Raw genomic sequence first — 13,353 nt, 5'->3', positions numbered from 1 at the left:
CTGAGGTACACACAAGATGCAAACAAAACATCCAGAAAATTCCCCCTTCGTCACAGGGGTGCCAGTGGGGTCAGAGCTGGGCAGCAGCACAGGAAAGTGGGGAGGTTAAACTGCAAAACATCCCCCTGTGTTCCCGCAAAAGCCTCTCGTTTATCCCCTAACCCCCTCCCCATTAAAATCTCCACCCCTGCCCTGGCCCACACAGACCCCCTCACTCCAACGCAGATTTTTAACTTTTCTTACTTGTCCTTGGCCTTCCACAAACACTGTTCCCATCAAAACCATCAAAGGCTTTTACAATGAGAATGAGAAAACAAACTAAATCAAACCCAAAGAAACCGCTACTGACCTCCCCACCAGACACAAGTTGGGTCTGAATTTTTCTACTGAAATGTTGAGGCAATAAAACTCTCACTGCTCTTGTCCAGAAACAAACCTAAGCCCCCCCCCATGCAGTACCTGGGGCATCTATGTCTGACCCACCAAGGCTTCAGCTCCTTTGGGGAGATTTCCAGCTGCCCAATTCTGCTGCTATTCCAGGGGAGCAATTCCTGGCTCCTGTCAGCATTTATCTCAGCCCCGTTCTGGGCATCACAGGTTTCTCCGGGAAAGGGCAGCGAGTGGTTCTAGGGTCCAGTGATCCTCCTCCAAATCGAGCTAGAACCAGAGACTCCTTCCCCTTCCCCAGGCTGTGGGCGGGAGGCATTTCACAGAGCTCTCGGAGCTATAGCCCATGGCTAAGGAGAGAGAAAAAGCCTCCTATCCCCCTCTGCTCTGGGGGCTGGGTTTCCTCCTGAAGCCTCTGCCCCCCACCTAGTGCCTATGGCTCATACCTGACCCTTGCTGCTGCTCCTTGCTATAGACTGTGAAAGGAGCAGAGGCAGCACAGGAGCCTTCTGGGGACGCAGATCTGAGGCTTTGGGGAGACACATTGTCTGAGACATCAGAGCGCTGCAAACCCTGCAACCACCCCCTCCATCCGGAGCCTGTTCCAGCCCTGAGTCTGGGCTGCCGCGATCCCTCCCCCAGAGCAGGGCGCCCACAGATTACAGCCTGGAAATAGGCGTGTGAGACTAACTCCTGCTTTCCCTGACAGGGCCTCCCCTAGACCAAGTGGCATCCCAGGCAAGACGTGTCTTCAGTGCCCCCCACCCCCACTCCATATGTTAAACCATTGAATACCTTATTTTTATTGCATTTGTAGCTCATTTCATGATTTTGATGCACAATCTGGATGCAGGATTTTCTCTATCATATAAGACAATAAATGTTCATGCTAGGATGTGTAAATCTGTATTTATTCATGCCGTATACAAGCAAATTAAAAAATCATTTCTTTTAAGCATATAGAAACTTTTAATTTTGACAGTAACTGAAATGTACTAACATCTAGCAATGGAGCACTCACCAGCACAGGGTGGGCCGGTATTAAATAGTGTTACAGTCGGAGACAGACAGCGTTAGGATGTTAACCCCAGGCCCTTTGTTCAAAGGTTGCTTCTCTCACCTTTCCACCATGAACTGAAGTGCAGCATTAAAGAGATCCAGAGACTAATTGATGATGTTTCCAAGGGCTAAAATAGCAAGCTATGTCCATCTTGCATTGGCCATTGTTGACTGGAGAGATGGTTTATGGAGACTAAACTCCAAGGTGAGAAACAGCAGCCCAAAAAGATCCCCTGCAGGTGCTGAAGTAGCTCAGTTGGGAGAGCATTAGACTGAAGATCTAAAGGTCCCTGGTTCAATCCCAGGTTTCAACAGGCTGTTTCATCCCTCTTCCTGCAGCAGTGGGCTCTTTCCTGAAGCCCAGCACTGCCTTTACTCAATGCAAGTCCTCATTTTGGGCTTCACTGCAGGAAAAGGCAGCATTGGCTTCTGCACCCAGTTGCCCCACGGGACCTTTCTTTCTTCTCTTGCTGCTTCTCAGCAAGGGGAAGAAAAAGAAGCTCCCCTTCAAGCTAGAGTCACAAGGGTGATGTAAGGACGACTTCCTGATCCCTGGCTCCAGTCCTCTGCTCTTCCAGCTGACCCACCAAAGAGCTGCTGCCAGTTTCTCCAGGTTCGCCCATCAGTGTGTGCCAGGGTGAGCACCACCAAAGTGCAGGGAATTTGAGGGCAGGGCAGGGCAGTGCACTGTAATGGAGTTTCTGTAGTGTAGTGGTTCTCACATTTCCCTAACCTGCATCAAGCCAGCTAGGCAGAACTGACACCAACTTGTCTGGGGTGTTTCCCAGAAGCAGAGCACAAGTTTGAAATACGGGCAGCATAGAACCAATATTCATAATGTCAACTACAAAAATGATACACATTTAGAGATAGCATCATTATAATCAGCCAATCAGAACCTCTCCATAGACCCCTTACACAACAACCTTTCTACAATATTGGCTGGAAATATAGAACAGTAGTCGCAACGGTGATCTATACAGTTACAGATTATGTCAGTAACGTCACAGGAGGTGACACAGCATCAGTGAGACTGATACTGGAATACTGCCTCCAGTTTTGGTGTCCTCGTTTGAAAAAGATGTTGTGAAATTAGAGTTTGGGACAGCAAAGAGCCACCAAATGTTCTGAGGGCTGGAGAAAAATGCCTTCTAGTGAGCTATTGAAAGAGCTCAACCTGTTTAGCTGATCAAAAGAAGATTGAAAGGTGACTTCATTGAAGTATTGAAGTGTCTTAATGGAGAGATAAGATTGGGTATTAAAGGGTTCTTGAATCGAGCAGAGAAAGGCATAACAATACCCAGTGGCTGGAAGGTGAAAAGAGACAAATTCATATTACAATTAAGGCTCAAATATTCAACAGCGAGGATGATTCACCACAGGAACAAGCTACCAAGGAAAGTGGTGGATTTTCCATCTCTTGATGTCATTTCATGAAGACTAGATGCCTTTCTGGAATGTGTTTGCCCCAAAAGTAGCTCTTGTGTCATACAGGAGGCCTGTGATATGCAGGGGGTCAGATTAGATGCTCTAATGGTCTCTTCTGGCCATAAAGTCGACTCATTTCTGAAAAACTGAGTGTAACATTGGGAGCAGCGTCTGATGTTTTCCTGTCTAGCCGGCTTGCTGCCTAGAACGAATGCTCCTGGAGTGGGGTGATCCACAGGGAGTAGCTCAAACCTACAAAGTGCCTGGCCAGGGCAGGACATTGGCACAGCAAGGGGAGGGGTGTGGCAGTGACATCACAAAGGCCTTTGGCAAGACCTCAGCCTATTGGCCAAAGACTATTGGTGGGGAGGTGGTGACCTCACAGAGAGATGCTGACATCAGCCAGGCAGGACAGGGGCCAGGGGCCAGGGAAACCTCAGAGACCCCTGTGGCTTTGCTCCAGCAAGTCTCCATCTCCAGGTCTCTCTTTGAGGACTGAGAGAGTATTCGGGTTCACGGACGTGCGCGCCAGGAGGAACCTCTTTCGAGTTTTCTCCTTCCCTTTCAGTGATTTTACTAGAAAACAGCCATCCCTGTTTACAAGGTAAGAACCGCCTCAAGGTCTGAAACCTGTTCAGTCTGATCCATCTGGTGACAGTTGAATTCTAGGCATGGAAAACATGAGCTTAAGGAGGCAGAATTTTATTGCGCACCTGGGATTCTGTCCCTTAGAATCACTGGAGACATTAGGGTTTGTCCTTTTTGTTTCACCTTTTCCTTCATCCCTCCCTCCTTTTTGTTCGTCTCTTGTTTCTTTTGTTCTTTCTCCTGTTCCCCTCCCACTGCCATCTCTGTGTGTGTGTGTGTGTGTGTGTGTGTTGCGGGGGAGTGCTCTGCAGCTCTCACTGTGGGAGGTCCACTCAAAAATGTGGGGCTGAAATAGTGCTCGGGCAGTGATCCCCACCAGTGACCTGGGCCATCCTTTGGGCTCTCTGGTGAGAACCCTCAGCCTCCCGTCCTCAGTCTCTACCCTGATTGGCTGAGTAGGGGGTTATTGACAGGGAGGAGACTCAGGTCCTTGTTGTTCTCTTTCAAGACCAAGTAAATAAGTCAGAACCAGTTCTATGTTTGATGAATTTTGCTGCTTCTCTGCATTAATGGTCTCTGAGCAGTTCATGATTCTCTCTAACGTTGCAGTTCTCCTCAAATACTTGCTGAATAATTCCTGTGCACTGTTGTTGGTCTGGAGCTCATCTGAGAGCACTTTATTCAGGTCATTCAATGTCTGAAATTCAAGATCCGATGGTGAGTTTGAAAATCAGGGCTCTTGGGTCCTATTCCCAACTCTGCCACTGACTGGCTGTGTGACCTCAGACAAGTCAATTCTCCTTTCTCAGCCTTAGCTTCTCCCTCTTTCAAGTAGGGATAATAATGATCCGCTCCTACCTACCTCACAGTGCGTGGAGGCAGGGTCGGCTCTAGGTTTTTTGCCGTCCAAAGAAAAAAAAATTTTTGGCTTCCCCCACCCCAGCCCTGAGCTCCCCCCTGCACCTCCCTGCCACCCCAGACCTGGGCTCTGCCCCCTCCACCCACACCCCCTGCCATCCCAGCCTTGGGCTCTCCACTCCCAACCTGCACCCCCCTGCCAACCCAGCCCTGGGCTCTGCCCCCCACATACCCCATGCTGCCCCAGCTCTTGGCTCCACCCTTTCCCCCCCACTGCTCCCCCACTGACACACCCCCTGCCACCCCAGCCCTGGGCTCTGCCCCCTCCACCTGCACCCCTGCCACCCCAGCCCTGGGCTCTCCCGCCACATACCCCTGCCACCCCAGCCCTGGGCTCTGCCCCTCCACCTGCACCCCTGCCACCCCAGCCCTGGGCTCTGCCCCCTCCACCTGCACCCCCTGCCACCCCAGCCCTTGGCTCTTCCCCCCACATACCCCATGCTGCCCCAGCTCTTAGCTCCGCCCTTTCACCCCCACTGCTCCCCCACCGACGCACCCCCTGCCACCCAGGGCCGGCTCTAGACCCCAGTGCGCCAAGCGCGCGCGTGGGGCGGCATTTTGCCGGCAGGGTGGCAGGCGGTTCTGGCGGACGTTCCGCAGTCATGCCTGCGGGAGGTCCACTTGAGCCGCGGGACCAGCGGCCCCTCCGCAGGCACGTCTGCAAGAGGACACCAGGAGCCGCGGGACCGGCGCCCGTCAGCGCGCCCCCTGCGGCATGCTGCCCTGCTTGGGGCGGCCAAATTCTTAGAGCCACCTCTGCTGCCACCCCAGCCCTGGGCTCTCCCCACACACCCCGCCCTGCACTCTCCTTCCACGCCAGCCCTGGGTCACTGGTAACTTGCTTCCAGGGTGGGTCAATCAGCAGGGCAGAGGGGAGGGATAGTTCAGTGGTTTAAGCATTAATTTGCTAAGCCCAGGGTTGTGAGTTCAATCCTTGAGGGGGCCACTTAGGGATCTGGGGCAAAAATTGGTCCTGCTAGTGAAGGCAGGGGGCTGGACTTGACCTTTTAAGGTCCTTTCCAGCTCTACAAGATTGGTATATCTTCAATTATTACCTCTGGGGAATTTACCAGTGCAATATCATTGACTTCCTTACAAACAAAAAGGCAATGGCTGTTGAAAATTGCAATTCCAGTCCTAATAACCCCTGGGAAGCATTTCTTGCTCAATTTTATCCTACTTTTTCTACAGCAAACGACAGTGGATCAGCATATTTGATTTGGGAGAAATGAAGTAACAGCTGCCCAAACTGAGCTGGAGCACTCCTGAATGTTGAGCTGTTCAAATCTGGAAGGCAGGCGCTGGATTCCCTTTCTGAACATTAACTAAATCTGGAAAGGAAAAGTCAATTTCTGCTTCCATGGCTCAGGAGTGGAAATCCTCCTACGTGCCTGGTGCTGTATCTAGAGCTGCCCAGGTCCAGCAGAGCCTCCCCTCCCTCACTTTTCATTTTAAATTCTAGTGGGATCCACGTACCTCCCTTGCCAGGCTTCAGCTAGAGAGGGGCCCTGTCCATTTAGTCCCCAATTCCTTCTTTGGGGCTGCCAGGTGAGGCCACACCAGCATCCCTCAGCCAGTCTGGGGATGTCTTCTGAAGGGGATGTCTGGGGCAAAGCTTTCTAGTCCAAAATGTTGGTGGCTGGAGGGGGGGCGCCATTTTCAGCAGTTTAATGTTTGGTGCTGCAGTGAGTGACTGCTGGGTGCAGTGATATAGTGACCCCCCGCCAGGTCTCTGAATGAGGCTTTATACCTGTGGGGGGTGAGGGGGCAAGTGGGGAGCAGGTGGGCGAGCGGGTGGACAAGTGGCAGGTGGGCACAGAGGTGAGCAGTGAGCCAGCAGGGGCTCTAGGGGCGGGCACGGGGTCTCTGGCAGGGGAGGGAGGAGGTGAAAGGAGGGGAGTGGTGGGTGGGGACTGACTAGCTGGTGATGCAGCAGGCCAGTGGGGGGCTAGGGGGTGAAGAGGGGTGTGACGGTGAGATCTGGTCACCCTATGGGGGCCATTTCTTCTCCCTCCCCCAAACCTTCCTGTTCGGCCTACAGCTGTTTCGGTGGGGGGGGGCAGCGCTGGGGAAGGAGGGTTTGTTTCTGCGGGGCGGGCGGCGCTGGAGGGGGTTATTTCCACAGGGATGGGTGGCGCTGGGGGGGGTGTTTCTAGGGGGCTGGGTGGCACAGCAGGGGGCGCAATTTTATATTCTTGCCTTGGGTGTAAAAATTGCTAGTTACGGCTCTGGGACCCCATATTGCGCTAGGTGCTGTACAATCCCTGGCCAACACTGAGACACCCAGGGGGTTCCCCTCAATTTCCCTGAGCCTCTGCTGCCCAACTGCTTCTGACTCCATCTGGATCACCCCCTCCCCCTTGCAAAAAACCCACCTTTCCAAACAGTCCTTCTTTCCCTGCCCCTGGTTCTGCTTTCACACCCTGGGCCCATTTCCTCTCTTTGTCCTTCCCCACCCCAGGTGAGCAGAGATGGAGGCAACTTCAGCCACTGGAGCCAGCCCCAGTGAGCGCTGCAGCCGGGGTGTTTGCAGACACAGGAAGGAGCAGCTGGGGGTGGGGTGCTGGGAAGAAGGAGGCAGAACAAATCTCAGAGACCCAACATGGGGCAGCTCCTGGGGCGGGGCTCTGGCACAGGCCAGGGCAGGGCAGCTCCTGGGGCGGGGCTCTGGCACAGGCCAGGGCGGGGCAGCTCCTGGGGCGGGGCTCTGGCACAGCCCGGGGCAGGGCAGCTCCTGGGGCGGGGCTCTGGCACAGCCTGGGGCGGGGCAGCTCCTGGGGCGGGCGCTGGCACATTGTGACGCAGGAGCCTGGGCTCAGCAGCTGCTCCTGGTGGCCACGTGCTGCCAGCAGCGCTGGAGCCGCCCGGGCCAGGAGCCGCTGTTCTCAGCTGCAGCAGGAGCTGCCCCGGCCCCGCTGGGCTCCAGGTGGGGACAGAGCCTGGGGCCCGGGGCTCCCTGGGTGCGGCTGGCGGGGCGGGAGGAGAGGCCGGAGCTGCAGGCGGGAAGGGCGGGGGCAGGCGGGGCTGATCGGTCTCTGGGCACCAGGGGAGCCCCGGGGCAGAGTGTGTGTGTGAGTGTCCCGGGCCCAGGCGTGTGCAGGGGGGAGCCCCGGCACCCCAATGCCCTGAGCCCGGCTGGGGAGGCTGCTCCCCCCTCCCGTGGGGCCTCTGGGGGGGGGGAGGAGGCTGCGGCGGCTGCAGGCGGGTGCTCGGCCCCCCGGGACTGACCCGCTGCCGGCAGCTTGTGGCGCCTCCTCCGCGGAGCTTTTCCCCGGGGGCGGCCTGGGCGCAGCTGCGATCAGCTGTTTGCTGGGCAGGCTCCGCTCCGCTGCGCCCCCCCCCCCCGCTCCTGGGGGGCTGAGTGAGCCCCCCAAACAGCCCCAGGGGTCAGTGGGGGGCGGGGCCAGCAGCAGTAGAGCCCCCCCCGCTCCCCTGGGGCTGCCCCGCCCCGTTCGGGCTGGGGGCTCTGCCAGGGCCCCCGCGTGAATCACTGCTCCCTGCCCGCCAGGCTCGGCTCCGGCCACAGCAGCGGCGGGTGCCCCGGGGAGCCCAGCTGGGCTGGGGCAGGGGCCGGTTGGGGGGAGGAGAAGCTCCAGATACTGGCAGACGGCGGGGGGGGGATGGAGGGGGAGAGGAGCCACCCTGGGGCGGGGAGGAGAACCCCGGACCCTGACAGAAGATGTGGGGCTGAAGTCCCCGGCTCGGGAGCCCCAGCCACCTTAGTGGCAGAAGTTACAAGGCTGAAGCCCTGACCCCCCCCTCTGTGTGGAGCTGGCCTGAGCCCCTCTCGCCCCATCCCCCCTGTGGAGCTGGCTCTCACTCTCCGTTTGCGCAGAAATTCAGTGCAAATCTCCCCATGTTGGTATCTCCATTTCCTTCCCACCCCATCACCCAGCCATGGATGGTTTTAGCCCAGGAGGCAGGGTCAGTGTTGGCCCCATTGGGCAGGCGGGATCGAGAGCACAAAAAGGTGAAGTGACTTTCCCAAGGCTAAGCAGGGAGTCTGTGGCAGAGCAGAGACTCAAACCCAGAACACCTGAACTTGAGTCCTGTGCCTTAACCACTAGGCAACCTTCCCACCCAAGGAGAGGGAACCTCCTCTGCCACTTTGAGTGTGTGGGTGGGAGCAGCCACTAGACAGAGCTGCCCGGCGGTGGGGTGGGGGGTTGGATAGTTGGGGGGGTGATTAGAGGGTGGGGGTCTCTGGAGGGGGCAGTCAGGGGACAAGGAGCAGGGGGTTGGATGGGTTGAGGGTTCAGGGGTGGAGCGGGGTCAGGGCAGGCAGGGAGCAGAGGGAGTTGGATGGGTCGGGAGTTCTGGGGGTCCTGTCAGGGGGTGGGGAGTGGTTGGATGGGGCGTGGGAGTCCCGGGGGTCTGTCTGGGGTCGAGGGGTGGATAAAGGGTCAGGGGGACAGGTAGGGGGTAGGGTGCTAGGGAGGCAGTTACAGTGGGGTGTCCCAGGAGGAGGCAGTCAGGGGACAAGGAGCAGGGGGGGTTGGAGGTTCTGAGGGGGGGCAGCTAGGGGGCAGGAATTGGGAGGCAGTGGATGGGATGGGGCTAGGGCGGGGCTCCCTGGGTGCACACCCTAATGAAATGTGCTGCACACGCCTGTGGTCATGGGGGTGAGCTACTCGCATCCTTTTCCTGTTGGTACCTCTTTTCCCATCATATTAGGGCATCGGGTTATTCCTCAGCCGTTTACATCTGTCAGCATTTCTTAGCTCCAAGGCTTAAAATAGCGAAGCTAAAATCTTGCAGGTCTCAGCCTACAGGCCTTGTGTGTCAGCCCTATTTACTTAGATACCTAATACATGATTATTCTCGCTACAGACTGATCAATCGATTCTCTATTTAGCATACAGTGATTCTATGTGACATAACGTGTTAGTTATTTATAACACCACACAGTAAATGAACAGTAAACTAAAATCACTGGCTGCCGTTCCCACCCTTCCTCCTACATTGCTGCTGTGGCCTGTGGTGCCCGGCGCTCTGCCTGCAGCTCAAGCCGGGCTTTGCGCTCTCACACGGGGGCTGCATCTTGCCGGAGCCGCAGATACCCTGCAACCCTGTGGCCGCTCCTGGCTCACCAGGGGCCATTTCAGATTTTGGGGCGGGGGCAACTTTAACTGTGATTCCAGGGGCTACTGATGCCCTGAAAACTGTAGGGTTTTTTGCAGAAAATAACTTAGAAATTCACTGACGAGCACTGTATCTAAGAAAGATAAATATATACTGACTCCAATTATAGCCACGTATTCAATTTAAGAGTAAATTTAGAACAATCAGGAGATAATACAGCAAGATATTCCCTATCCCAAGCCTTGAGGTATCAGTTTTGGAGCTTTGACGCAGGTATCAGAAACACCAGATTGATACTTTGCACCTCTCTTTAGTAGAGAGAAATAAATATAGAGAAAGGAAGCAGATTTTTCACTCCACGGACAACGTATTTACTTACTTTTATATATGTGATTAAGGTTTTTTCTCTTAAGAACGGGAATTTATTTTTCTAGTTATTTTGGCATTTATGTTTACTGATCACAATCATGTATGTGACTCACTAACATTTGACTCCATCACTGCTATTAGTATCATACTTGGAGCTGCATTTATTTTCATAGAAATTTTAAGTTACTTTCCAGATGTAACTGTACCATGAAGTTTGGGGGAGACAGGGCCTTGCACCTCCCCCACTTCCTGCGATTCACCGTGACTCTCAGCCAGCCAGTGAAACAGAAAGTTTCTTAGACGACAGGAACACAGACCCAAACAGAGCTCGTAGGTACAGACAACAGGACCCCTTGGTCAGGTCCATCTTGGGGGGTGGGGAGCCAGACCCGGTTCTGGCCTCCCTCCATTTCCCCAGCCAGCTCCAAACTGAACCCCCCCCCCCCGGCGCCATCTTCTCCAGCCACCCCCTGGCTCCTCCTCCAGCCTTTGTCCAGTTTCCCGGGCAGAAGGTGTCACCTGGGCCCATCCCCCCCTGGGCTCAGGTTACATGCTCAGCTATCGCCCCTCAGGTGAAGTCACACCCTGATGTCCCATCCCCAATGCAGACAGTCCCAGTAAAACTCCCCCGCAACATCCCCAGCTCAATCCTCCCCACTCCTGTTTCGTCACAGACTAAAAATACAATCTGAAGATAAGTGATCTTCATCTGCACAGTGTCTGAAGTTTTGAGTTTAGCTAATTTTTTTTCAAACAAGCCCTGCTCAGGTAAGTACAAGCAAAATGTACAGTCTGTTATTTGCTAGTACCATTTAAATAACGAATGACAAAGCACAATACGGCAATAACAGTAATAATGATAATTACTCCGGCAAGGACAGGTGAGGCGTTTTAGAACTCTTTCCTCAGAGAACTGACTTTAAGCATAAGACAGAAACAAAATGATGAAATGCACAGACCAGTTAAAAAGCTAAACTACCAGCACTGTCATCCTGACCGAATGTGAAGAATAAAATTACAGAGACTCTATGTACTTTGTGCATTTTGACAGGAAGTAAAAGGAAGTAACAACAGTAACTGAAGTGTCTGTTGTGGTGTGTGTGTGTGGGGGGGGGGGAGTGTGAGACACACCCGCTGTCACTCCCAGCCCAGCGGCACTCACTAGTCCGAAGGCTCGTTCACACGGCAGCAGGGGCCAGCAGACCCCACTCCTGACCCAGAGGCAGCAGCACAGAATCTTGTCCCCCCACCTCAGCTCAGCAGAGACTGGGCACAGAGGCAGGAGGGTGGGGCCACCCCGACATCAGCCACCCCCCCCCTCCCCTGCACAGCACAGGAGGCTCCTGGGAGCAGCTTGGCCGGGGGCAGCTCCAAGTGGGGAGGGAGGGGGCAGGGCTGCAGGAAGAGCTGCAGGGGCAGACAGCTGAAGAGAAGTGGGGGGAGGAGGGACAGGACACCCCTGCTGGAGGAACCCCCTCAGCAAGGCCCCCCGGACCGTCCTGTCGTCTGCCCCCCACTGAGTCTGGCCCCGTCCAGCTCTTCACAATGAGAACAGCGCTGGGCTCCCTGCCAGCGAGCTCTCCCTGCACCTGCCAGGGCCTCCATCTCCTGTGTCCGGCTGTGGCTAGTGCGGGGGGGATGGATCTGCTGGGAGAGACAAGGGGCTCTCGCTTCGTCCCCTCCCCCTGGTGTTTCCTGGATGCTCTGAGCGGGGTGGGGATGGGACTCTGCCTGTGAGCCACCCAGAGCTTCCATTTGATTGGCTCCTCTCCCCATGAGTGTGGGGCTGTGAGTGGGGCAGCAGGTCCTGAGTGTTGGACTCTCGCTCTTTCAGGGGCCAGTGACCTTCGAGGAGGTGGCTGTGTATTTCACCAGGGAGGAATGGGCTCTGCTGGACCCCACTCAGAGAGCCCTCTACAGGGGTGTCATGCAGGAGAACTATGAGACGGTGACCTCGCTGGGTAAGGAGTCCTGTCCCCTGGGTTATTCGAAGCTGTGGGGTCTCTGAAGAATCTGAGTAGTAATAACTTTATACCTTTATTCATACAAGTTTTGACAAGTTTCCTTGCCCCCACTTTTTTGCCTTATCTCCCACCCACTAGAATAATTTTTAGACATTTGTCATCAGTCATTTTGAAATTGCATTTAATGTGTCCTTATTGGCTACAGTAATAACTGTCGCTTTCATGCCTTTTCCTCATTTTCAGAGGAAAATATGCCTCCTGTAGAATTCTAAATTGAGTAAATAGGTGTGTGACCGATGCATGGCTTGTGTGACAGTCAGATGAGCTCATCTTTTGATAGAAGAGAATATAATGTCATTCAGAAGCCCAGAGGTGAAAGGAGAACAGAGCCATGTGAGAGGAGCAGAAGGAGGGGGAGTAGATAATTCTGGGGTGCCTGGACATGGGGAGGGTATGTGCAGGGTTAGAGGTAAGATGGTGCAATGGGGGATGAGGTTGTGAGAGACGAGGAGGGAACAGAAGATGCTCTCAAGGTGCCGGGAGGTGGTGCCGGCTGAGAGTAATGGGAAGAAGGGTAAGGGAGTGTGGGGGAAGGGCACCCAGGAAGTGGGCTGGATGGGTCAGTGGGAGGGAGGAGAGGTTTGGGGATCTAGTGCTGTGGGGGATCCCAGACCTTTAACCCCGAATCCCTACCCAAGCCTTGTTTTTTTAGAGCAGGGGTTGGCAACCTTTCAGAAGTGCTGCGCCGAGTCTTCATTTATTCACTCTAATTGAAGGTTTCGCGTGCCGGTCATACATTTTAACATTTTAGAAGGTCTCTTTCTATAAGTCTATAACTAAACTATTGTATGTAAAGCAAACAAGGTTTTCAAAATGTTTAAGAAGCGTCATTTAAAATGAAATTAAAATGCTGATCTTACGCCGCCAGCCTGCTGAGCTCGCTGCCAGCCTGGGGTTCTGTTCTCCTAGGCCGACTGTGGGCTGAGCAGAGCCTGCGGCCGGGACCCCGGCACCCCAGAGCTGGGGGAGGTTCAGGGGTCAGGGCAGAAGGCTGGGGAGGTTCAGGTAGAAGGCTGGGGTGGGGCGGTTCATGGGTCTGGGCTGAGGGCTGGGGATGTGGGGATGCAGGGCAGAGGGCTGGGTGTATTGGGGGGTTCAGGGCAGAGGGATGGGATTGTGGGGATGCAAGGCAGAAGGCTGGGTATGTGTTGGGGTGTGGGGTTAAGGCAGAGGGCTGAGTGTGGGAGGAGGGTCAGGGCAGAGGGCTGAGGGGCATGGGGTGCAGGGCAGAATGCTGAGTGGGGGTCAGGGCAGAGGGCTTGGGGTATGGGGTGCAGGGCAGAATGCTGAGTGGGGATCAGGGCTGGGGTATGGGGGTGCAGGGCAGAATGCTGAGTGTGTGGGGGTCAGGGCTGGGGCTATGGGGGTGCAGGGCAGAATGCTGAGTGTGGGGATCAGGGCAGAGGGCTGGGTGGCATGGGGGTGCAGGGCAGAATGCTGAGTGTGGGGTCAGGGCAGGGGCTGGGGGTATGGGGATGCAGGGCAGAAGGCTGAGTGT

At 55.1% G+C, this 13,353-nt stretch overlaps 1 non-coding gene and 1 pseudogene across 1 annotated transcript; one reads left to right on the top strand and one right to left on the bottom strand.

Moving 5' to 3' along the window:
• LOC120381878 overlaps positions 1–13,353 on the bottom strand; it is a 261,017-nt pseudogene that overhangs the window by 234,645 nt on the left and 13,019 nt on the right.
• Positions 1,688–1,760, top strand: TRNAF-GAA. The gene has a single exon. It is a non-coding gene; the product is annotated as a tRNA-Phe (tRNA).

The sequence above is a fragment of the Mauremys reevesii genome, linkage group 14 (genome assembly GCF_016161935.1).
Source record: "Mauremys reevesii isolate NIE-2019 linkage group 14, ASM1616193v1, whole genome shotgun sequence".
Classification (NCBI taxonomy): Eukaryota; Metazoa; Chordata; order Testudines; family Geoemydidae; genus Mauremys; species Mauremys reevesii.
This window is presented reverse-complemented; position numbering and strand designations above follow the sequence as displayed.